This window comes from Mustela putorius, unplaced genomic scaffold (assembly GCF_011764305.1).
Source record: "Mustela putorius furo isolate JIRA1106 unplaced genomic scaffold, ASM1176430v1.1 tig00003891_pilon_pilon_pilon, whole genome shotgun sequence".
In the NCBI taxonomy this organism is placed as follows: domain Eukaryota; kingdom Metazoa; phylum Chordata; class Mammalia; order Carnivora; family Mustelidae; genus Mustela; species Mustela putorius.
In genome coordinates, this window is record NW_025422040.1 from 125,526 (window position 1) to 135,064 (window position 9,539).

The 9,539-nt window shown below is 37.6% G+C and overlaps 1 pseudogene; it reads left to right on the plus strand.

Moving 5' to 3' along the window:
• Positions 1–5,017, plus strand: part of LOC123386968 — a 74,645-nt pseudogene extending 69,628 nt beyond the window's left edge.
• Positions 5,018–9,539: the final 4,522 nt, after the last annotated feature.

A 9,539-nucleotide genomic window follows, 5' to 3' on the forward strand; every position in this document is an offset into this window, starting at 1 on the left:
CACTTAGTGTTTGCATTGCTTCTGAAGTAGAAATGTATCTGCCTTGCTTCTTTGGGAAGTTGTATGGACATTTCAAGAACTTTTGTTAAAGTAAATTTTCTAATGGATAACTTTTTTTTTTTAAGATTTTATGTATTTATTTGGGAGAGAAAGAAGGATTTGGGGCGGGAGTTGTAGAGGGAGAACCAGACCCCACTGAGCAGGGAGCCTGATGCGGGACTTGAGCCCAGGACCCTAGGATCATGACCTGAGCCGAAGGCAGACACTTAACTGACTGAACCACCCAGGTGACCCTGTAATGGATAGCTTGTTGAAATAGACCATAAAACCCATTTCTGATTATTTAATACACACATATATACAAACTCAAACATTTTTTAAGGCTAACATTAGACAAGAAAGGAAATACTTTACCTAAGCTTTTAAAACAAAAGTAAGTTATCTTAGAACCTGTGGAGTTACATTTTTGTCTAAAATTTGAAAAAAGAATAAACATACATGAATTAGAGCAACAGATAACCAGTAGCTTGCCAAATATTAGTCTGTACGTTTGTCTTTATTCAGACTACCAAATGACGTGTCACCTATTTTATTGACTTCTTGGGATGAGTATTAAATATAGGTGATATATTTTCTTTAAAAAAATTTAATGTCTTTTTTTTTTTTAAAGGACAAAATGTTTCACTTTTGGGTAAACACATTCTTCATACCAGGACCAGAGGAAACCTCAGAAAAAGTAGAAAATGGAAGTCTCTGTGATCAAGAAATTGATAGTATTTGCAGTATAGAACGTGCAGATAATGACAAGGAATATCTAGTACTCACTCTAACAAAAAATGATCTTGACAAAGCAAACAAAGACAAGGCCAACCGATACTTTTCTCCAAATTTTAAGGTAAGTTAAAAACATTTCGAGGAATTAGTGGGTTACTCTGTGTGTGTGTGTCTGTGTGTAGTATATAGCTGGTAAAGGACTTGTGTGACTGAGGTTTAAATCAAATTAAGTATTAATTAGAAGCAATATTTAGGTATTAGTAATGTGAGTTTCTAATATGGATGCATACGAAATTTTAAAAAGCTGCCTCCCCCACCACCCCGGCCCTTCTTCGTTGTTGTTTGGTGAAATCTGGGGCAGGGGTTGGGAAGGGGAATTCAGTTTATGGGACATGAAATAGGAATGAGGGAAGAAAGAAGTTAAAGGGAATTCAGTCATTTGGGAATGATTCGTATGGAATGTTCTTTATTTTTTTATTTTTTTAATATAATTTTTTATTTTTTATAAACATATATTTTTATCCCCAGGGGTACAGGTCTGTGAATCACCAGGTTTACACACTTCACAGCACTCACCAAAACACATACCCTCCCCAATGTCCATAACCCCACCCCCCCTTCTCCCAACCCCCCTGCCCCCAGCAACCCTCAGTTTGTTTTGTGAGATTAAGAGTCACTTATGGTTTGTCTCCCTCCCAATCCCATCTTGTTTCATTGATTCTTCTCCTACCCACTTAAGCCCCCATGTTGCATCACCACTTCCTCATATGATATGAGGTTGTGATATGATGAGATATGATAGTTTTCTTTCTCTGCTTGACTTATTTCGCTAAGCATGATACGCTCTAGTTCCATCCATGTTGTCGCAAATGGCAAGATTTCATTTCTTTTGATGGCTGCATAGTATTTCGTATGGAATGTTCTTAACTGTTCCTACTTTTGTCCCCTTCCAGTTTATTCTCAACTCCTCAGAGTGATCTTGAAATAGATAGATTGTTATAATTGATATGGTGTTATCACTCATGTTTATACTTTTTAAAGACCTTGTGGTTTTTTGATATGACCTACAAGGACCTACATAATTCAGCCCAGGATTACCTCCCACATGAGCTCTAGCCACATTCTGCTCCTGCTCCAAGATTCACCCAATCTGCTCTCTCTTCAGTTCTTCCAAATGCTAAGCTCCTTCTGCCTCCAGTCTTTTCAGTTTTTTTTTTCTCTCCCTGAGGGACCCCCCCCACCTTCCATCTTTCCCCTGCTGTTCCCACATTTGGCTACCCTTCCGTGTGGTAGCCTTTGCTTCAGTCTTGTTGGTCTGAAAGGCCTCTTGTCAAGCTCTTGTGTTACTCCCTTTATAAAGCTCTACTTCCTCATATTGTGGAATTATTTGGGTCCTTACTTATATCTATATGTGATGTGTGTGCATATTTTTAGTCCTGTGTGTTGATAAGAATTTTCCAGGTTAAAAAATCTGATTTGTCAATATTTCCAAATGGTAGTTTGCCCTTTTTTCCTTCCCCTTTCCTGTTTCTCCTTCTACCTGATTTTCCTCCTTCCTTTCACCATACCCTTCTTTCTCTTTCAAAAAAATTTTCTTACTTATTTTGCCTCATTCCATTTTTATAATATGCAGCAAGCCTACCCATAGTTGATAAGTATAAGAATATTGTGAGCAATCCTAAAAATAAATGGGAGGCTACATATTTTAAGTGAAAATAAATCCAATATTAAGTGCCTTTAAATCTTAGACTTCTTTTAAGTGATTAGAAGGGTCTTTGAGAATTCACAGGTTTCCATCGACTATGTCTGCGTTTTCCTTAATTATTAGCTTTTATGGTGTGACTTCCTCTGGTTTTATTGTTTTAATATTAAATATTTTTTAATATTACAAGAATATATATTTGTGATTACAAATTAAAACTCTTTCAGTTATCAGTAAACAGATATAATGCTGTAAGTGTTGATGAACAAATGAGCAGAGGTGGCATAAAGCACGATCTTGGTGTGTTTTTTAGCCCAATAGTTAAGAGAAGACCTTTTCAGCAGGTGACCTTTTATCAGAGGCCCACATGGAATGAGTGAGCAGTACAAACATCTGGGATGGGAGGGAAGGGCAGATACAACAGCCCTGAGACAGAATGATTCTCCCATGTTTGAGGAGCAGTAGACAAGCAGCCATTTTGACTAAAGCACATCGGTCTGACTGTGAAGACATTGGTGTGTTTCCAGCACAGGAAGGATGTCATCTGAATTTTGTCTTTAAAATGTAGACTGGAGAGGAGGCAAGGACGGACAGAGCTGGGAGATGAAGTGAGAAGCTGCCACTGTGGTTTAATGTAGCTGAGAGGTGGTGGCTGCAGGGACTAGCGTGGTAGCAGTGGGCACACTGAGAAGCTGTCAGAGGAGGTAGAGATGGCATCGTGTGGGTGGACCCAAAAGGGTTTGCTGATGGAGCGGATATTGGATGTAAGAGGAGGAGAAGTGAGGATGACTTTTAGGTAGTGGGTCAGGGGTAGGTTGTAGATAGAGCAGATAGAGCAGATCCACTGCCTTCTGCACCTCTGCTTCCTCTCTGGGGAGACGGAAATCCCTGCCTCGCTGAGTTGTTGGACGGCTCTCCAGCACTGCTGTGATGGCCCTTTGTCCACTGTCAGATCACTGTCTGATGTTCTTAACCTTCAGGGCTGACGGGATCCCAAACATCGCTGCTAATCAGTGTTTTTATAATGTAGTACTTGTTTAGTGTTATTTGTGTCAGAAAATACACTGAGGCTCAGCGTGGTAGTAAGTGCAACATTCTTTTGGATCTCAGCTATTTGTACATTGAAGTTTATTGAAAAGACACTTTTTAAATGACCAACACTCTTCAGTCTCAGTGCTTTTTTTTTCAGTAGAATTATTTAGTTAATGCTTACAGCTTATGCTTATTATGTTAGTACATCCCAGTGTATCTTTTCAGTGTATAACAAGAAAACATTGGAAATCTGAAGCAGACGGTCATTTAAAAGATAGCTGCCTTTTCAAGATCCTGTTTGTCATTGCATTTTTAAAAAACAAATCTGTTAAAATATGTATCTCTACTAAGTCATTTAAGATTAGTCAGATTTATGGATTTTCCACCTAAACTCTGTCTTTTTTCTCTAGGTGAAACTGTACTTCACGAAAAACAGTAGAGGAGCCGTCAAATCCCAAGGCTAGCAGTTCAACTTCTGTAACACCAGATGTTAGTGACAATGAACCTGATCATTATAGATATTCTGACACCACTGACTCTGATCCAGAGAATGAACCTTTTGATGAAGATCAGCATACACAAATTACAAAAGTCTGAATTTTTTTTTAATCAAGAGGGATAAAACACCATGAAAACAAACTTGAATAAACTGAAATTGGTCCTTTTTTTTAATGGCAATAGGACATTGTGTCAGATTACCAGTTATAGGAACAATTCTCTTTTCCTGACCAATCTTGTTTTACCCTATACATCCACAGGGTTTTGACACTTGTTGTCCAGTTGAAAAAAGGTTGTGTAGCTGTGTCATGTATATACCTTTTTGTGTCAAAAGGACATTTAAAATTCAATTAGGATAAATAAAGATGGCACTTTCCCATTTTATTCCAGTTTTATAAAAAGTGGAGACAGACTGATGTGTATACGTAGGAATTTCTCATTTTGTGTTCTGTCACCAACTGAAGTGGCTCAAGAGTTTTGTGATAACACAGGTTCACATCCTACCCCTTTGCACTTGTGGCAACAGATAAGTTTGCAGTTGGCTAAGAGGAGTTTCTCCAGGGTTTTGCTACATTCTAATGCATGTATTCGGGTTAGGGGAATGGAGGGAGTGCTCAGAAAGGGATATCTGTTAGCTGGACTCTGGACCATATACCATCTCCAGCTACTTCACGCACCTTTCTTTAGCATGCTACAGTTATTAATCTGGATGTTTGAGGAACTGGCCGCTGTCACTGCTTGTTGTTTTGTGCATTTTATTTTTTTTTAAAAGCATATTGGTGCTAGAAAAGGCAGCTAGAGAGAGTGACTCTGTATTGGGGTACAGGAATGAACCTTCCACAACTTGTTAAGAATCCACAAATGAAGGGATATAAAAATAATGTGGTCATAGATAAGAAACACAGCAACAATGACTTAACCATATAAATGTGGAGGCTATCAACAAAGAATGGGCTTGAAACATTATAAAAATCGACAATGATCTATTAAAATACATTTTCTGAATTGTAACGACTGCTCCATCTCCTGTGTAATCAAGGCCAGTGCGAAAAGTCAGATGCTATTAGTCCCTACATCAGTCAACCACGTACACTTACTTTATTAGTTTTCAATCATATACCTGCTGTGGATGCTTCATGTGCTGCCTGCAAGCTTCTTTTTTCTCATTGAATATAAAATATTTTGTAATGCTGCACAGGAAATTTCAATTTGAGATTCTACAGTAAGCATTTTTTTCTTTAAAGATTTATGATGCACTTATTCAATCCAATAGCTGTCAGCCGTTCCACCCTTTTGACCTTACACATTCTATTACAATGAGTTTTGCAGTTTTGCACATTTTTTAAATGTCATTAACTGTTAGGGAATTTTACTTGAATACTGAATACATATAATGTTTATATTTAAAAGAACATTATTTGTGTTAAAAAGGAAATTAGAGTTGCAGTAAATTTTCAACACTGCACAAATAATAAGGCATTTACTTTTTCAGTAGAAATTGTCCCACATAACGCTTTTATCGATTTTTTATTGAAAGAATAGTTCTTGTTTTTTTTTTTTGTTGTTGTTTGTTTGTTTGTTTTTAAATGTGCAGTGTTGAATCATTTCTTCATAGTGCTAGACTTAGGACTAGGGCTTCAATTTCGCTTCTTAAATATCATATATTTGATATGCCCAGACTGCATATGATTCTAAGCAGAGTACAACTACTATTGTAAAGCTAATGTGAAGATACTATTTAAAAAGAAGTTTTTTTTTCCCCAGAAATTTGGTGTCTTTCAAATTGTACCTTAACCTTGAAACATTTAAATATCCAGCCAATTTATTTCTTAATGGTGTAAAATCTCATTTTCAATAACTTATTGGTGCTGAAATTGTTCACTAGCTGTGGTCTGACCTAGTTAATTTACAAATACAGATTGCATAGGACCTACTAGAGCAGCATTTATAGAGTTTGATGGTTAAATAGATAAGGCAGAACTTCATCTAAAATATTCTTAGTAAATAATGTTGACATGTTTTCCATACCTCATCAGTTTCATTCAACAAATAAAATTTTTACATTTTTAACAAAGCTCTTAGGATTTACACATTTGTATTTAAACATTGATATATAATTGACTGACTGCTCAAGTTAAATTGGTGAAGTTAGAAGACAGCTATTCCTAAGATCTCAGCATTGAAATTTATATGCCATCTTATCTTTCATAAAAGCTGAAAAATTGACTAAAATGAAAATCCACTCTTCACTCTTTTGTTTTGATGATAGTTATTAATACTGTTATTTGTTACAGTTTTTGGGCACAGTATATTAAAACATAACTTGTGTTGTTCCAATATGTAACATGGAGGGCCAGGTCATCAGTAATGACATTATAATGGGCTTTTGCACTGTTATTATTTTTCCTTTGGAATGTGAAGGTCTGAATGAGGGTTTTGATTTTGAATGTTTCAATGTTTTTGAGAAGCCTTGCTTACATTTTATGGTGTAGTCATTGGAAATGAAAAAATGGCATTATATATATATATATATATATATATATATATATATATATATATACATACTACTCTCCTTTATTTCAGGTACCATCCCCATAGAATTTGACAAGAATTGCTATGACTGAAAGGTTTTTGAGTCCTAATTAAAACTTTATTTATGACAGTATTCATAATTAGCCTGAAATGCATTCTGTAGGTAATCTCTTTGAGTTTCTGGAATGTTTTCTTACTTAGACTTTTTGGATGTGCAGCCGCTTACATGTCTGAAGTTACTTGAAGGCATCATCTTTAAGAAAGCTTATACAGTTGGGCCCTGTGCCATCCCAAGTCCTCTGTAGCTCCTCTCAAACTTTTTTTTTTTTTTTTTTGCCATAATTATTACAGGGCAGTTGGATACCTAGCATCCCCGTTCTTTGCTGTGGCACAGGTTATAAACTTAAGTAGAGTTTACCGGCAGCATCAAATGTTTCAGCTTTAAAAAATAAAAAGTAGGGTACAAGTTCCATGTTTAGTTCTAGAAAATGTGTGCAATATGTTCATAACGATGGCCGTGGTCGCCACAAAGTGACTCGTGTACCTTTACATACTGTTCATGTGTCATGCATGCAGACGGAAGGGGTGGGGCTGTGCACGGAAGTGGGGGCTCTAACCGCAGTGTCTGGGAGAGCTGCCTTCCACCCTGCTGGCTCAGCAGTTCAGTCTGTTTTCCTAGAGCATATCTATACTCAACATTTCAGTCTGTTAAACAGCCTTACTGCGATTCAGCCTCTTCAGATACTCTCGTGCTGTGCAGCCGTGGTTCTGTGTGTAAATGCTATGCACTGAGGATACACAAACACATAATGACGTGTGCAGGATAACGCCTCATACCAATCAGATGTCCGTTTGTTACTGTGTTTGTTAACAACCCTTTATCTCTTAGTGTTATAAGCTCCACTTAAAACTGATTAAAGTCTCATTCTTGTTACTGTGTGGGTGTTTTATTAAATGAGAGTACTGGTCGTTTGAATTGTTTAAATCATTTGAATTGAGGTTTAAAATAAAAGGCAGCCAGATGTGGTTCTCTGTAACACCACCACCCACCCCTCCGCCCCGTGTTCTTCAAAGCCTGCGGTTATGAAAACATGGGCCTTTGTCAGCTTGAGGGTAGAGTGTCCCAACTACTCATGTTTAATAAGAGACGTGCCTTTTTGTTAGGGCCGCAGCCAACACTTAGTAAGTTGTTTCAGGCACATGAAATAACATTCTAGTCCTGAAAAAGTTTAAGAGTCTTGAAAAATTGTCTTTTCCCCCCCACTTAGCCAGATGTCTGAAGGAAAATCTCCCCGCATGGATTTGATACTTCGGATTTAAACATGGTGACTTTTCCATCCTTTGTATACTGCCATCAACATACAGGAAGCCTCATCTACTCATCATGACTTGTGCCATTTGAATATTGATAGTCCTGAGTAGTCTGAAAGACTCCGTGTGCTTGAATTAATCTTGTGATTTCTAATCTTAGTCAAAGTTTAAAGACTAAGGCGTATCCTCTTTTGTCGGAGCACAGTAAGATCTAGTAGGTGACGGTGTAGCTTGTAGGGATGTTGGGAGAAGTAAAGCAGACCGTGTATGGAACAGTGAGACTTCATGTCCTTTCAGGTTTACATTTTGTTGTGTGGCTTTTAAAAAACAGTAAGTGTGAATAATGTATAATCATCTAAAAAAAGTGCAATGTGTGTGGGTTGTGTATGCACTTCCATTTGGTATTGTGAGGGTTACCATCCTGGAGTTTTAAGTACTGGGTTTCATAAGAGGATCTTGGCAATGTCTGAGATGTAGGAGCATTGTTCTTGCGTGTTGTCCACACTGTCTCTTGCGTTCGTGGGATTCAGTGAATGCCACCACCATTTCTACTGAGAAGTAAAAACCACCCGTGTTTACCTGCAGGCTCCCAGAGGCAGATGAAACATCAAGCCCTTAAATCTCCGGAATTTGTTGCTGATGTCCAACTCCTTTTGTTCTTTAATTCCTGCCAGATAACAAGCCACGCATCTTGATGACTGAAGTCTAGGTTTTGATGGGCCGTGCTGTTAACGAGCACAGAGAGAAAAGTTTCTGAATGGAGATAGATAGCATCAGTCCAAACAGGTATAAGGACAGTATTTTAAAACTTTTAAAGGTGGAATGTTAGAGACCGGTTTTTCTGTAAAATTGTAGAGCCATAGGAAACCTAACGACTAAGTTGCTTATCGGTTTTTTGTTTTGTTTTTTGGTTTTGGTTTTGGAGCAAGTCTATTCTCTTGTAACCGTGATCGTGCTCTTTTCTCCATCCTTCAAGGAGCTTCCTTCTTACAAGTGTATTAGAATGTTGCTATCCACTCTTGGCAAATTCCTATTGGCCAGTGACTTTAAAAATAGATAATGTGAAAACAGGAAAGGACGAATAATTTCATTGGTGGTAATACCCTTTGGTTCTTCAGTTAGCTCTTTTGAGAATCCTTGCCCATAACAACAATAATAAAATACTCATAATTCGACCATGTGGAGACATGGCCATTGTGGATACTTTCTGTGACTCTGCAATCTGCAATTTTTTTTTCTGCATATTCATGTGTATTCTTTAAGAAGTGAAGTTTGTACTATGCATACTCATAGCCTTTAAGTTTAGTATATGCGACACGTATTTGTAAAGCGTTGAGTCACATCAGACAATGATCAGTGACTTTAGTGCTGTAGGTGCAGATCGTGTGCAGAGCCCTGTCCAAGACCCCGGATTCCTCATGATGTGTAGATCCTGTTAGCATCAGGGTGATAAGTGAGTAAGTAAGATAGTTAACGTTTATTTAGCATAGACAAGCTGAATATTGTAGATCTGTCTCCTCAAAAACCATTTTAAACGTGCATTTTGGGATTGCGTGTTAAGTGGTTAAACAGAACCTATGAGACACCATGCAATAGTTCATTTCACTATTGCCTTTCCACATCCTGCGAGGTTGGAGAAGGATGAGCTTTTCAGTTTTTATAGTTCCCAAACAGGTGTTCAATTTGGTCT